We start from the raw sequence: 17,171 nt of genomic DNA, 5'->3' as shown, positions 1-17,171 counted from the left end.
ATATCATCCAGGGCCAGTCTTAACTATCATCCTTCAACTCCATGTCTCATTCAAGCCATTCTCCCTTTCTGAAATGCCACTCCCTTTTCTCTCCTCCTAATCAAACTGTACTCCACTTTTATAACTCAGATGAAACTTTACTTTGTTCACTTTTTCTTTCCTGATTATCTTTAACTTTTTAATAAGGTTTTTAATAAAAATTTTTTAATGTTTATTTCTGAGAGAGAGAGAGAGAGAGAGAGAGAGAGAGAGAGAGAGAGAGAGATCGAGACCATGAGTGGGGTGTGGGGGCAGAGAGAGAGGGAGACATAGAATCCAAAGCAGGCTCCAGGCTCTGAGCTGTCAGCATAGAGCCCAATGTGGGGCTCGAAACTCACAAACCATGAGATCATGACCTGAGCTGAAGTTGGATGCTTAGCAAACTTAGCCACCCAAGCACCCCTAATACAGTTTTTAAGGTAGAACTTGAATATTTGTTTTTTTAACACAACAGAGCCAAGATGGTGTCATGAACATAAACATCATGAAGAAATGCCAAACGAGTGTTTCTTAAAATGATACAATGTCACTGAAGTGATATTATTCCAGAACTACAAGAAAATATGAGTCTTCCCCCACCCCCAATTGTTATTCCTAGGCACATATGTCTTCTTCTTTTTTTTTTTTTTTAAGTCCAATTAGTTCAGGCACCTGGGTTGCTCAGTGGGTTAAGTGGCTGACTCTTGATTTCGGCTCAGGTCACGGTCTCACAGTTTCTGGTACTGAGTCCCACTTTGGGCTCTGCACTGACAGTAGGGAGCCTGCTTGGGATTCTCCTTCTCCCTCTCTCTACCCCTCCCCTGCTCATACTCTATCTTTCTCAAAATAAGTAAAATAAAAGAAAAAGTTCAATTAGTTCATATTAGGTCTACAAAGAGAAATATCAGGTCTCCTGGATTAAATACATAATAATTTATACATAAAAGCCGAGATGTTTACATGGTACAACACCATTTCAGAGCAGGAACAGAAGATGAATGACAGTAAATGTACTAATGATATAATCTGAAATATACCCAACTCCTAATAATCCCCAATATTGGAAGCTCTTTACTATCTATCACAGGATTTGTCAAGTTGTAATGCACTGATGATACAAAGCAGAGAGGGGGAAAAGATAACTGAGGTGGGGCTCCATAATAGTACGGTAATTGGTTTAGTAGGAATATCCAAAATAAAAGTAGGGATCTGTAATTAAAAATGCTAGAAGAGGTTAGCTACTGAAATAGAAAACAATAATAAAATACAGGTAGACCCTAAATTATGTATTTTCACTTAAGTATCTATAATCATAATCATTGTCACACCAATGGCACAAGGAATTCCTGTCACCTGTTAATTAAGCTATGAGAAATGTCTCCTTTCCCTCTTTTTCAGTCTAGCATAACTGACAAGTAACCAAGATTGCCAGTTGCTGCTGCATACTCATGCCCCTGAAGAAAATGGTTGGAGAATTAGTTTTATCGCAGGCAAACGAGCCCCAATCTTAACCTTTTAATGCACTTCAACGGAAGAGTATCACCCAAGACTGGTATTGGGAAGGACAAAGATCTGCGCTTGCTTATCTAACCTTCCCTAGTCCAGTGTTTATACTCCTGTAAAGTCAACACCATTTGATTCTTACTTTTTTCTACCTCTTGGGAATACGTGAGGAATTATGAAATAGGAATGACCCAAAACAAAGATATTTCTACCAACACGTGTCAAAGCTTTGTAAAGATTTAGTAAAAGTGCTGATAACTTTGTACTGACTCATAAAATACATCTAATTTGGTACACTATTTTTTTTATACTTTCTAAAAAGTACAGAAATTAAGCATTCCAGATGAAATTCCTAATCAATAATTATAATACCATTTTAAATGAAAATATGTACCATATATATATTTTAATGTTTTATTTATTCTTGAAAGAGAGAGAGAGAGCGCACGCACATGAGCAGGGGAGAAGCAGAGCAAGGGAGGGACACAGAATCTGAAACAGTCTCCAGGCTCTGAGCTGTCAGTACAAAGCCCCACGCGGAGCTCGAACTCACAAGCTGTGAGACCATGACCTGAGCCAAAGTCAGTTGCTGAGCCACCCAGGTACCCCTACCATATTTTAAACACTCAATTTATAAACACAGGATAGATAAGAACAATCAGAAGGCTCAAATTCATACAAATAGTAGTCCATGGTTTTAAGAAAAGCTGTATGTATCAGTCAGGGTCCTGGCAAAAACAAAGCATTCTCAAGGAAGTATCTGAAATTCACATTTTAACAAGTGTGGGCAGGGTTAAAGGAACCAAAAAGGGATGGAAACTATTCAGGAACCCACTGCCACCCTTTGGAATGAAGGGGCAGAAGGAAGCAATTACCGAAGAGCTGTGCAACAGCAACTGAAAGAATAATATCCAGCTTCTCTCTCTGGCTTTCCAACATCCTGCCAATGCCTCACATTGGCTAAGTCCAACAAAGGAGTCCAAACAAGGTAGTCTTCAGAAGAACTCCCTCTGGGGCACAGAGCAAGGCAGAGAAGGGTTAAAAGTGGATCTGGAGGGGCAAACAAACAAACAAACCCAGCACTGGATATATAAAGAAGAGAATTTTGGAGTCAAGACCTGGTTAACTGTGTTTAGTCATAAAATCCCTGCATAAGGTACATTACTGAGTCTGTGATCTCCACTACAAATAGATGTTAGGAGAATAAAGTAGACATGTGCTAAAAGTACCTAACAGAACCTGGCACTATACTAAACGTTAGTATACTAAATGAAGTGAAATGAGAGACAACTTTGTATTCCTAGTGCCTAACACAATGTGTAACTTATAGCAGATGTCTAATAAACTTTGACTAAATTATGATGCAGAGTACACACAAGAAATGAGGAACTGAGGATTCTGTTCATATCTTTACCTTTGATTTGCTATCACTGTATGCTCCGTATATTAAGGGATACAGCTTTTTATATACAGCTTTTTATAATGAAAAAGACAAGAATCTTTACCCCATGAGTGCTACAAGAGAAATAAAACAAGTATCTTAACACTATATAACTTCAAGAATTACAGATTTAAGATTTCCCCCAATAAACATCTCCTAACCATAAACACTTCAATAGCACCTGAATAGCCACCCACATGCTAAATGATTTAAAACTAATAAGAGGGTATTCTGGAAATGTAGAAACCTGGGCAAAAAAAGTTTACAGACAATAAATCACTTCCAAGAGAAAATTCCTTTATACTCCTGATCTGTTTTTGCCTGTTATTTAGCTAAAATTAGGCCTCTTCTATTACTTCTCAGAAAGGTTAAAATAGAGCCAAAATCCAATAATTTTGTGTCTAAATACTAAGTATAAGAGCAAAAGTGCCTTACAACTGTTAATTTCAGGTTTTTTTTTTTTTAGATGTCTGACATCTAAATGTTTAGCATGTCTAAAAACTTGCATGTAATGAAAACACGGAATATTTACTAGCACTGTTGAAGAGAACAGCTAAGTCATTTTTTTTTTTGCTGATTTAAATGTTTTTTTAAAAAATTTTATTTAAATCCAAGTTAGTTAACATGCAGTGTAATAATGGTTTCAGAAGCAGAATTTAGTGATTCATCACTTCCATAGAACATCCAGTGCTCATTCCAACAATTTAGCCCTATTTAGCCCATCCCCCCACCCTCTACCCTTCCAGTAACGTTCAGTTTGTTCTCTGTATTTAACAGTCTCTTATGGTTTGCCTCCCTGTTTTTATTTCTGTGTTTAAATGAGGAGGAAGTAGGTACAGAGATCCCCACCAGAGTTTCTATTGCTCACTAATTTTGGTTACTAGTGAAGCCTGAGCTATTTTATATTCAAGTGAAAGAGTCAAGAAAGAAGATAAACAAGATTTTCTATTTTAGATATTGTATTCTATTGAATACAATATTCTACTGAAAAACATAAAAGGCTACTAAACTTCTTCAGTAATATACACTTATGTTGTAAAGGTGGGAAAAGAGGAGGAATAAAAAAGGCTTTTAAATTTCAATGGCTATATACTTGAAAGATACTTTTAACATTTTTCACATGTGTACAAGTCACTTACATTTCATTTCCTATGACCTAACCACATGCTCATAACCCACTGTTGGGACTTTTCCTTACTGATGTATAAAACCCACGTATATAGAAAGAACAATTGCTTTTACATGTCAAATACATTTTTAAAAATTTGTACTTGATGGCATAGCAATTTTCCAGTGTAGGTATTTCAAATTTTCTTAATGTGTTCCAGTACCATATCTTACTCTTTATGACTTTTGGGTTCTACACTTGTCTTGAAAGAGTCTTGTTCACTCCAAGATTATATTTCTAAAATCCTCTCATGTTTCCTTCTGGTACTTCTATAGTTTATCTTTCTGCTTAAATCTCTCATCCATTTCAATTTAATGTTAAGAATAAGCACATATCAAAATTTATGTTTTCTAAATGGCTAGTCAGTTACCTCAACACCAGCTGTTGAATAATCTCTTTTTCATTCACACCTCCCACCTATTTAATAAGCTACACCTAGTATGTGAATTCATGCTATCTAGGTGGTATGGACTTTTAAAATAAGCTCTTGAAATAAACTACCAAACCCTCTTGTTCCAATTTGTAATCCCACCAGTCAGAAAGGTACTTATTTCCCTGAATTCTTACCAACATCCTTTGCTATTTCAATAGCTTTTTCTGAGTCACAAAAAAAGTACTTCAATTTCCATTTATCTGATTACTAAACAAATCAAACGTTTGTTCACATTCACTGTCCTATTTCTTTAATGATTTATCTGTTGATATGTTTTTGTCCGTTTTTACACTGGAATATTGATGCTCCTTTTTGATTTTAAGCTTTCAATATTTACTTTCTAGCATTTGTCCTTTAATTTTGTGACATTTTGAAGACATGTAAAATTTTTATGGAGTTATATATACAAAGCTCTTCTGTAAATTCTTTGTTTTATATGCTCACAAAATCTGTTCAGAGGATAAAATCTATTTATCGATATATATACACCATTTTTGGTATTCATTCCTTCTTGAGGATACAAGTTTCATCACAAGTCATTTCCCTCCAGCCTGAGGAGCATTCTATAGCATTTCTGCTGTGCAGGTCTCCTTACAATGAATTCTCTCAACTTTTGTTTATCTGAAAAACGTCCTAATTTTCACCTTCATGTTTTATGGATATTTTTGCTGAATTCAGAATTCCAGGTTGACAGCTTTATCCTTTTGAACTTTATTTTAAAAAAATTTTTTTAATGTTTATTCAATTTTGAGAGACTGAGCTTGACGGGGGGGGGGGGGGGGGGGGGGGCGGGGGAGGGAGGGAGAGGGGGAGAGAGAGGGAGATGGAGAGGGAGAGGGAGAGAGACACAGAATCCAAAGCAGGCTTCAAGCTCTGAGCTGTCAGCACAGAGCCCGACATGGGGCTCAAACCCACAGACCACGAGATCCTGACCTGAGCTGAAGGCAGACGCTTAACCAACTTAGCCACCCAGGCACCCCTGAGAGTCCCATAATGTAAACAAATACTTATCAAAATCCATTTTAAAGCTTTCTTTCTAAAAGACAATATATACTATTCACAGCAACTCTATTTTTCATAGTAACAATGGTTTTCCTGATACCATAAATAGCTGACAATTTAAGTTATAGAAAAAGGAATCACTGGTTATCTGACCAAATGATCTAGTATACAGAACATTCATTTAGGTCACAGGGCATAACTTCAGGAACCAATACTGATAAATAAACAGTGGGGGGAAAACCTATGTTTCTGCACTATCTCCTATGTAGAGAGTAGCTAGGTACAATGTAATGTAGCAATTGACTACCAAAAAAAAAAAAAAAGAATTATCATAAGCCACCCCTGGGTCAGATCACACTAGAAGTGATGTACTAGAAATGATGTGTCCACACATAAGCTAATTTCAGCCCAAATAAAGCTTTTTGTAAATCAGAACCATCTCATTAAGAGAAGCTTAAGGCATTAATGTTTCTGGATTTTCATATATGCCTTTCCCTAAACAAATATAAACCACTAAAGTTTATTACAATAAACCTTGCTGTTACTCAAAAGATTATTTAAATGTTTAAAGTTTTTAAGTTATGCCATTCGTTTTACCAACTTTAAATTTGGAAAATCCCTATTTTCCTCTAATAAATCTATCCCCCAATATACCTGCCAAATTCAGCTGGAGCAGCAGTGCAGGCTCCAAGCATAAGTCTTGCTCTCCAAATAATATTAAGAGGACACACTCTTTTATAAAAACTCTCAATTATTAAACATCTCCTTATACAATCTGGTAAAAATATAATAGGCACAACAACAAATTTTTGGAGGAGGATAAAAATGCTTAAAAATAACAGCTAATACATGGACAGGCTTCAAAGAAATCCATAAAATCTCTAAAACAGTATACTGAATCATGAATATATGTATATTCTAGGGACAGAAGCCACAGCTCTCAAGAGATTCTCCAAGGAGCCTAAAGTATAACAAAAGTTAACAGCTACTGCTGGGATGCTGGAATTTCTGTAAAAGTTATTTTCAGTTTCTGTAAATTTTCTGCTCTCAGTAATTTATATTAGTATGATATTCATATCTGTACTAATTATTACCTCAGTTAGAACATACTTGTATTCCATTAAGATTTGAAGTTGCAGTTCTTTCCAAAAGAGTTAAGTTTTGGGGAAGGTTAAAAAACAACTTTCAGGGGCGCCTGGGTGGCTCAGTCGGTTAGGCAGCCGACTTCGGCTCAGGTCATGATCTCAAGGTCTGTGAGTTCGAGCCCTGCGTCGGGCTCCAGCTCAGAGCCTGGAGCCTGTTTCGGATTCTGTGTCTCCCTCTCTCTGACCCCCCCCCCCCCCATTCATGCTCTGTCTCTCTCTGTCTCAAAAATAAATAAACGTTAAAAAAAAAATTAAAAACAACAACAACAACAACAACTTTCATTCCTAAAACAAATGTCTCAGGTTCACAATGCAAGAATAAACGTGAGGTATGTAGATGGCCTAGAATAATTTATCAAACATTTAAGAAACAAAATTCTACAAATAAAGGCTAATCAATATTGTATATTCAAAAGACAATTGAAGGGCGCCTGGGTGGCTCAGTCCGTTGAGTGACCGACTTCGGCTCAGGTCATGATCTCACAGTTTGTGAGTTCAAGCCCCATGTGGGGTTCTGAGCTGACAGCTCAGAGCCTGAAGCCTGCTTCCGATTCTGTGTCTCCCTCTCTCTGCCCCTCCCCCACTCGTGCTCTGTCTCAGAAATTAACACTAAAAAAAGATTTAAAAAAAAAACAACAGACAATTGGTTATAAATAGGCATATAAAGAGATTTTAATGCTATTACGTCATCTTCACTTAAAATGGCAATTACCACTGGAAAATGTTGTTTGTCATTCTTCATAGAGTCAATAGCAGTATCTCTATTTAAAACATAATGGACACAAAGAGATAAAATATTTGATGTCCAATGAAAAAGAATCAACAATGATGCTAGAAATACAGTCTAAATGCCTTTCAATTTGTGAATGTCTCCTCAGAAACGTGACCATATTATATGCAGCTCTATGGAAATCTGGGTTCTATTTATTGCTACCAAGTGGTTTTGTGGCTTTGGTTTAGTAACAACTTCTCTGTATCATCTGTAAAACAGGGAAAACAGAACTGTGGCAGAGATATTATATACTCACCTGTTTCATTTTCCTCCTGAGCACATATGAGGACCACATTTTCCATTCCATTTGTAGCTAGATGCAGTCATGTGTCTAGTCCTGACCAATGTGAGTTCAATGATGCATGCTCCTTAAGGACTGGTCCCTAAATCAGCCCTTCAAACATCCTCTGAGGTCTCACTAGTAACTCTGGGGGGGACTCCAAGCAGGCCATAGGGGCAGCTGAGTCACGAGATGGAAGGAATCTGAATACCTGAGTCATCCACATGGTTTTTTGTGTGATGAGAAATAAACTCTTTCATTGTGCTCCACCATGAGATTTGGGGGTTATCTATTTCAGACACAATAATCTTACCTACCTTAGTGGGGGGAAGATAAAATGAGGTAAAAAATTTAAAGTAGATAAAATGAGGAAGGGAATTTTTTTTAAATTTTTAACATTTATTTTTGAGACAGAGAGAGACAGAGCATGAACGGGGGAGGGGCAGAGAGAGAGGGAGACACAGAATCTGAAACAGGCTCCAGGCTCTGAGCAGTCAGCACAGAGCCCGACGCGGGGCTCGAACTCACATACCGCAAGATCGTGACCTGAGCCGAAGTCAGACGCTTAACCGACTGAGCCACCCAGGCGCCCCGAGGAAGGGATTTTTAAATTCTATACAAATGTGGGGTAATGATAGCAACTATTTTTTTATATATATTTTAACGTTTATTTATTTTTGAGAGAGACAGACAGACACAAGCAGGGGAGGGGCAGAGAGAGAGAGAGAGAGACACACACACACACACACACACACACACACACACACACACAAAGAATCTGAAGCAGGCTCCAGGCTCTGAGCTGTCAGCACAGACAGGGGTTCAAACTCATAGACCACGAGATCATGACCTGTGCCCAAGTCAGACTCTTAACCGACTGAGCCACCCAGGCACCCCCACAACTATTTTTTTAAATGTTTTTGAGAGAGGGAGAGACAGAGCGTGAGTGGGGGGGAGGGCAGAGAGAGAGGGGGAGACAGAATTGGAGCTCAGGCTCCAGGCTCTGAGCTGTCAGTACAGAGCCAGATGCAGGGCTAAAACCCACGAACCAGGAGATCATGACCTGAGCCAAAGTCAGAGGCTTAACTGACTAAGCCACCCAGGCACCCCATGATAGAAACTTTTTATCCAGAAAGTAAAGCAGAAACTTTGGAGTCACTACATCTGGGTTCAAGTTCAGCCTCTGACACATATTAGCTAGGTGTGTGACATTGTGTTAAATTACTAAGACAGTTTCTTCAACTATAAAATAAGAACAATACCTACAGCCCACCAGATTATTATTAGGATTAAGTGAAATAACATACACAAAGAATCCAGCAGAGGGTATGGCACATATTAACCACTTAACAAATATTATCCAAACTATTACAAATATCTGAGAGGATGGCACAAACCACCTACTGGATAAAACTGTTGGAAGGATTGTAACACTTAAGGCTAGAAATAAAATGAAACAAATTCTTGGCTCCAAAGGGCTTTTCTAATGTAATCAGAAAAGTTAGGCTTTTGGTAGTTTAGAACACATCAGTATAATACATTAAATTCTCTAAGGTAAATATAAATAATGATTTTAGTCTTAAGTTTATATAGCTACAAACCTACCTCAAGTGATCGTTCTAATATTACAAGTGGGATAATTTCAGTTCAACTACTTATAAATGGGTGAAGTGGGGGTAACTGAAACAGATGATTAGCATAGGCACTATCAGTTTCCAGCAAAGTTCTTTAGAAAGACTCAAATACACTACCATGAGCTCTATCCTTAAAATAGTTTCTACAATTTCACAGAAAAAGAAACTAAAAGTTCAGAGTAAATGATTCCCATATACCACAAAGCTTCTCCAAAGAAGCAGTCCTTAAACAGCTTCACAAACATACACCTGCTACATTTATCTCTTAAAGCCTGTTAGTGGTTGGGAGGTAGAATAGAATGGTACTTTGTGGTTTTAGTAATATTCATTACAAATAATACTCATTACTTAATCCATTACAAAAAGCAAGCTACTGCAGAAAGAAAAGGCATTATTCATTCCATTTTTCCAATTAAAAAAAAGATTAAAAAAATTTTGGCTGGCTCATTCCAGACCCTCTTTGTTCAGAAAGGGAAACAATACATCAGTAGGGAAATAGCTGGGAAAGCATAATGCAAAATGCTGGGCATGACAGAGTGCCCAGAAACATTAAAAAGTTTTAAAATAGGTTTTAAAAAAGATACCTAGGTGTCAAAATTTTTTGAACTGGTTAAAATACTCATTGCTACAGATCAACAGAAGGGAATTACTAACCTAGTCTGAAATCTTAGTCTATCTACTGTTTTGAATTTCAGTGTCCTTATTTGAAAGTTGAAGTGATTGGACCAGATAATGTCTAAAAGACTATGATTCTAACATACAAATGTGTAGAGTTTTAATATACAGCATATTCCAGAGTGAAAAGTGGATAATTTAGACTGTAAGATAAAGAATTTTTGGTTTTAAGAATGTCTCCAAATCCTCGGGCACCTGGGTGGCTCAGTTGGTTAAGCATTTGACTCTTGATTTCACAGCTCATGATCCTGTAGTTCACGCATGGGTTTGGGCCCAGCGTCAGGCTCTGTGCTGGCAGTGTGGACCCTACTTGGGATTCTGTCTCCCTCTCTCTCTCTGCCCTTTACCCACTCATGATCTCTCTCTGTCTCTCTCAAAAATAAACAAACAATAATAAATAATAAGTTATCTTCAAATTCTCTCAAATGTTAGTATACTCTTCTGCTTTAGTAAATCCAGTTGAATGAGTATAATCTTTGCCTTTCTGATAATCTTTTTCTAACCGATTAACATATTTTTTGAGACCAAATACAGAAGCACATAGGACACTGAACTGGAATTACTAAGTTGAACTGAAAGTCAGGATATAAGACTTCACTTGGTTTTACAACTCTCCCAATATGACTATGCTTCACTCTCTTACCCTGTCTATAAAACAAGGGAAAATGTGCTATCATCTATTTCACCGGATTAGTATTAAAGTATGTCTTTGAAACACTTTGAACCACTCAGACAAGACTGTCACAGAAGAGATTTTTTTCATTATTAGTAACTTATCATACCAAGTCTAAGTATAAAAACAAAAGAAAGAAGTTCCCATGAGACTACTGCATATAGTCCTCTGACCTCCTACATTGGAATCAGTTACAATTAATAAATCAATATAAGATGTTCTTATAATACACAGAATCTGGAAATGTGACTAGGCCCATTGCAGCACCAGATTTTAAATCTCTGATCTACATAAAAACTGCCTGAACTAATCTATCCTTCAGTTTTTGTTTATATGAATAACCAACATTTCTTAAATAGGCATTCTTAAAATCATGAAATAAGGAAGGTCCTTTGGAAAGAGGGGTAGGGACAGATAAATAGGTGTGAATGGTAAAAATCAAACCATTCAGAAAAGATATATTATGTACAGCACAAGATGTATTATGTATATATAGCACAATGACTATTTTATCCAAATCAAGGGTGGCAGTGGTTCCCTAGTAAGAAGTTATTCACAAATATAGCTAAATCAAATAGATGCTTCCTTACAGCTAGCAAAATACCCTTTAATTAAAAAAAAAAAAAAAAAACAGGGTGGGAGGGAGGTGAGGGTGGGTGATGGGTATTGAGGAGGGCACCTTTTGGGATGAGCACTGGTTGTATGGAAACCAATTTGACAATAAATTTCATATATTGAAAAAAAACTTAAACTATTATTATGGATGAATATTCTTTGCCTTTTTGCATAAACATAATACACTTTACTAATGTCCTTAATAAAAATTTCTGGAATCACGTAGTAAGTTGAACAGTGGCCTTCAAAAGAGATGTTCCCATCCTAGCCTGGAACCTATTAATAATATCTCATTTGGAAAAAAATTTTATAATCGCTGACCTAGAATGATTGTGGAGATAAGATACGAGTCAGGCCTTGAAAGAAGAGAAGGACCTTAGATAAGCAGAGAAGATGAAAAAGAGTATTCCAGACAGACAAATGCATAGGAAAAGTCATGGAGGTGAAAACTATCCACATTTTGTTAACATATTTACCAAATAGATCAATTGGCTGCAGTGTGGGGTTTTTTGGTAGAATGGTGAGAGACTTAGGTTAGATTGTGGAAGGCTTTGAATACCATGAAAAATCTGAAATTTATCTGTGGGAAGCAAATGGTGATTTGTAAACAAAAAGACTAACGTAATCATGCAGAAACCAGGTGATTAATGAAATTTCAGTCTGGGAAAATAGAAAGTGGTCTGAGCTTTTGGCTCTACCACATTGTCCAACAGCACTTTCTGAAATGATGGAAGTATTCTAGACCTGCACTGTCCAATATGGTGGCCAGTAGCCACCTACAGCTATGGAGCATTTGAAATGGGAGTGGTGCAACTGGGGAACTGAAATTTTAATTTTTTAAAATGTTAACTAATTTAAACTTAAATAGCCCCATGTGGCTAGTGATGATATACTGGACTGAACAGCTCTAGAGTTTTCTCACTTATAAAATGCAAAGTGCAATGAGAACACTAGTGTCCCTAGGCTAAGTTCCACAGCCAAATAAAGTTGGTGCAGCATTCTGATAAAAGCAAACAGGTATTCAAGCAGATGCACCTGAGCATGACTAAAACAGTTCCAGGTTTGTGACCTTTTCATTTCACTCTTTGCATCTCCTTGATTCATTTAAGAGACCCACTCTGTCTCTTGCTGATTTTTCAAATTGGTCTTTAGGATGATGTTTCCCATGAGTCTATAGTTAAATAGGTAAGGCATCTAATTTAACAGAATTTCTGTGGAAAGGAACAAACATTTCATACAAAAATGCCCCTAGAGCTATGCTGCCCAGTGTGAACACATACTGGAAAAAAAAAACAGTATGAACAAAAGAATGTAAAGGCACTCATTCATACATGTTGAAATGATAATATTTTGGATACACGGAGTTAAATAAAATATATTATGAAAATTAATACACCTGTTTCTCTTTAATTTAGCCAATAGAAAATCTTAAATTACATTTATGACTCACATTAAATTTCTCTTAGACAGCCCTGCTGTAGAGAAAGTTATGACATAGATACCTCACAATATACATACTTTATTCAGTTAGTACATACTTACTCAGCATCTATTATTGTCAAGCTTTATGCAACGTTCTGAGACTTTAACAGTGAAGAAAGAGAATGGTCCCTGCCATCAAAGAGCTTAAATTATCTCCTACACTTCTGCACATTTTACATATATTATCTCATTTGTGATAATGCATAAAGATAATTTAACTTTAGAATACTTTACCATTTGGGGGAGCAACGGTCAATGTATAACTAAGAAATTACAAAACAAAGATTCACACTAATGACTATTTTTGTGATACACTAGTTATATTACTATGCTATATAATATGTATCTGGAAGCCTAATACTATCACATTCCCAGTAGCTTCTCCTGGTTTGTTGATCCCTCCCTCTAACTAGTTTGCTCCCTCTTTATGGCTCACCTCTCTCAGACTGTCTCTTCGACTGGCAACCTGCCTGCTATTCACATTACAGCAGGGTTATTTATACTTCCAGGGGTCTCCAAAGAAGGAAAGAGGTTGAAAATGTAAGTGTACATAATTTCAAGCAGCCAACTTCAGTTTTTTGAACCCAAGACTGAGTTTTGAAGTTTCTTTTCAGCTTAAACTAGGTAATTTCTGTAGGATTTTGCTTTATAATTCAATGCACAAACTTATTTGAGGGCTGAAACAACTCATTAGTTTTGTTCTACTGAAGCTTTCACATAAGAAAACTCTCCCAAATAGGGCTTCAGAAACAAATTAACAAGTAGTATTTCTCTAGCAAATGATTTTTAAAATAAAATACTAGGTAACATCAATAGGTCAAGAATAAATAAGATTTTAAGGCTAATGGCACAACTTTCAGGAAAATGTTACTAATAAACTAAATGTTCAGGTTTGACAGCTACAAAGAGAGCAAATACAAACAAAACTACTGTACTTTATCAAAAGGTGGCAATTTTTCCTAATTTAATAAAATATTACTAATATATGATAGTTATTGAGAAACAAAATGAAGTACCCAAGTTTTAACTACCCAAAATGATTTCACTGCCTTTTTTGGTTGAAGTCTACCAGCATCTGAAATACAGATGTGTTTAGGAAAGGAATACTATTCCTTGGTCTTTAGCTGTGTGCAGGTGTGGCTATATACATAGTTGTTTCAATGTAACACATCTGCTGCCAGCAAACAGAAAACTTACTTTGTGATATTAAAAAAAAAAAAAAAACTGAAGAAAAATAATAATTACTCCCGATTGGGGAAAAAAAATCGCCTAAGGAAAATGTAGCTATTCTCCTTAAGTAACTGGATTAGCCTTTTGCTAAAAAGGAGTCAAACCAAATTTAAGCTAACATACTTCATATATGATCATGGGTCCTCTCAATCATTAACTATTAGTGCTACCATGCCATCAAATATACAATGCAATCAAATATAAGTTTAGAAATTCAACTTCTGTTTGCTCTCCAGTCCAAAATGGCCTATCTTTTATACGGGCCCCAAACAATAAAAGAGCATAAAGTTTAGTGCAAAACCAGCCTGCCTTTGACAATCAACTGTCACTTGTTAGTGGCATCAGAAAAACAAGTAACGATTCCTGAGATTTCCTTTATAACTTCAAGATAGAATAAGTATAAGGAGGCAATTCAGATGTAAATGTAACAAAATTTATCCCCAGCTCACTCTTACTCTGTGCCCAGAACTAGCTTAGGGACTTTTACATGTTATCACAAATATTTGTCCTCCTCTTCCCCTTTGATAAATTCAGAAAATTACATTGTTCAGTCCTCAGTGCCCTCCAGATTAAAAAAAAAAAACAACAAAAAATAAAGGAAGAAGAAAAGCAGGAGGATGGGAGATGGTTACAAACCAAAGAACTTCTGTGATAAGTCTAAATTAAGTGTTAAGATAAAATCAGAACCCGCCATAATATATGAGATTCTTTCAAATGTTAAAAAAGTTTGCTTCAAATTACCTATATTTAATTCTATCTAACAACCTCATTAGAATAGTATCTTTCAATCTGATCCCATTAAAGAGAGGTGGCCCCAAGGTGTCTTACATTCAAACTGCAAAAAAAAATTACGACTTTCCCTACTTCAAATTTATGAGGTGCATTTATTTTCCGTAAAATGAAGGATCTTTAAAAACAGATACTGATCTTAGTATCTTTCATACATTAGGTGGAAAAAAATATGGTTTCATTTAGTCAAGTAGAAAAGCACCCCAAATTCTACAAATCACCACCAAAATTTTAAAAAGAAATTAAAACAGTGGTTAGAGGACAGTAAATTGGGACTGCTCTTTATATAAACTCTAATCTTCAACTGAGGCCTTCCCCAAATAAAACAACAGTATTTTAAGTAGCTACTGTCTGAAGACTTGGGTTGTGTTTCAATTCCTGAAACAAGCTGCAGTTTTAAAAGTTAATCTTACTAGAATCCTCCTGGAAGTCAAAGATATTGAAAAAAATACTTTAACATAAGATGCCAAAGTAGAATTATTGTTCCCTCAGCAAGACACCTTGCGGTGACATTAATAGTTTCCATGGAGGCATGAAATTTAAACTTCAGTTATACTGTATACAGTCATTTTAAAGGAGAAGATTAAACAAAGAAAAAGGTTTTGTTGTTGTTGTTGCATAATTTGATTAAGCCCCAAGACTGAATTCCAAATCTTTACCATGGAATTGCAACTGGCAAGGAAAGAACATTTGAAAATAAGAGTTAACAATAGATCATCGCCATTTTCTACACAGAGAGAAGTATTTACATTTTAATTCAGTTCAGGCAGCTGGGTGCTAAGGACGCATAAAAAGGCAAATATGGTAATAGCTTCAATTATAAACAGACGTGGAGAGCTGCCTATTAAGATGGTTAATGGCAAAACTGAAAATGAAAACAAGGCATACCGTCATACTTCCCATAACCAAGAGTCAAGGCAATCTAGGTTAAAATAATAAAAAACGAATAAGCCATATTCTCACAAAAAGAAAAAGAGAGAAGTGGGACTGAAAGAAAAGATCACGATCATTTCAAGGCAGCCAGTCAGGGGGAAAGACTGCTTGCTGCCTCCACTGTTTACTAATATTTAAAACTAGCATTTCCAGTCAACACCTGGGTTTGAAAATCGCAGCAGCACGGAAAGGCTGGGTCCTTTCCGACGTAAACCCAACAGAACATTCGGCAACGTTTTGCATAGTAAATATTACCCAGAATAAAGCATTGTTCGCGTATTTCCACCTTTAAAGACCAAAGAGAAAAAACAAAAACAAAAACGGAGACCCTTCTTTCTCCCATAAATAGCCTTCACCTCTCTCTCCCTTCTTTTACTTATCGCCCTTGCCGCGGGGTTAATGAACCCTAAACTTCTTTTTCTTCTTCCCATTAATGGAAACGGGGGGAAAGAGCAACGAGAGGGGGGAAGGAACCCAGATGACAGGAAAAACTGGGAATCAAAACCAGTGGCGTTTCTTCCTGGGCGAAGGCTAGGAACTCCCTGAAGGTTTCGCGTGACGGAGACAAGCCTGGAAGACCCCTATTAAACCCCTGTTAACGTATCTTCTGAGCCCACGGCGACACCATTTTTCGTCTCATTTCTGCTTCTGAAGGGGGTGGCAGTTCCCCCGGATGAACCTTCACGGGCGCACGCCTCCCCTTCCCTAAAGCCCCCGCAGCAGGGGTTGGGGGGCTGTGGCCCCCGCTCCGAATTTACAGCGAGGCCCGGAAATCGGTCCCGTTAGAGCCGATTTCACCCATCAGGAATGCGCTCCACCCCCGCTGCCTCCCCCGGCGGCCGCCCTCGGTGTCGGCTGCTTCAGGGGCCCGGGAAGTGCTGCAGGGGAGCGCCGCTCTGCCCGTCACAACACTGCTGGGTCGGCCGCCGACTCCACAGACTGGCCGGGCCGGGAGAGCAGAGCTCGGGCGGAGCCCGAGCGGCCGAGGGGGCGCCAGCGCCGGGCGGGGGACGCGGAACCAGCCCCAGGCCTGACCCCCAGGTCCAGGACCGGCCCCGGCCTCGGCCCCCGGCTGAGCCCGAGAGGCGGCGCCTTTCCCGTGGGATTTCTGAATCCATTTCCGTCCCGGGAAGGGGCGCGAGGGCAGCGGCCGTGCCGGAGCGCCTCGGGTCGGAAACGGGAGCCGCCCCTGCCCTCCTTTACCCGGGCGCAACCTCTTCCCGTGCCCGCCCGTACCTTCAACTCCTCGGAGTGGCGGTGGGCGCCGGAGTGCGGGTGAACAGGCCCATCTCCCGGCGGCAGCGGCAGAAGCCGAAGGAAGTACGGAGGAGGTTTCCTCAGACCCGCCGAGACGCCTCTCAGCTGGGGCGGAGGGAAC

The 17,171-nt window shown here is 38.1% G+C and overlaps 1 protein-coding gene across 1 annotated transcript in view; it reads right to left on the bottom strand.

Moving 5' to 3' along the window:
- The window catches only part of RNF19A (ring finger protein 19A, RBR E3 ubiquitin protein ligase), a 56,233-nt gene extending 39,062 nt beyond the window's left edge, over window positions 1-17,171 (bottom strand). Inside the window, exon 1 of the mRNA XM_027064128.2 lies at window positions 17,030-17,171. The gene's annotated coding sequence lies outside the window, so the exon portion shown is untranslated. The remainder of the gene's footprint in view (window positions 1-17,029) is intronic.

Source organism: Acinonyx jubatus, chromosome F2 (assembly GCF_027475565.1).
Source record: "Acinonyx jubatus isolate Ajub_Pintada_27869175 chromosome F2, VMU_Ajub_asm_v1.0, whole genome shotgun sequence".
NCBI classification, from domain to species: Eukaryota; Metazoa; Chordata; class Mammalia; order Carnivora; family Felidae; genus Acinonyx; species Acinonyx jubatus.
This window is presented reverse-complemented; position numbering and strand designations above follow the sequence as displayed.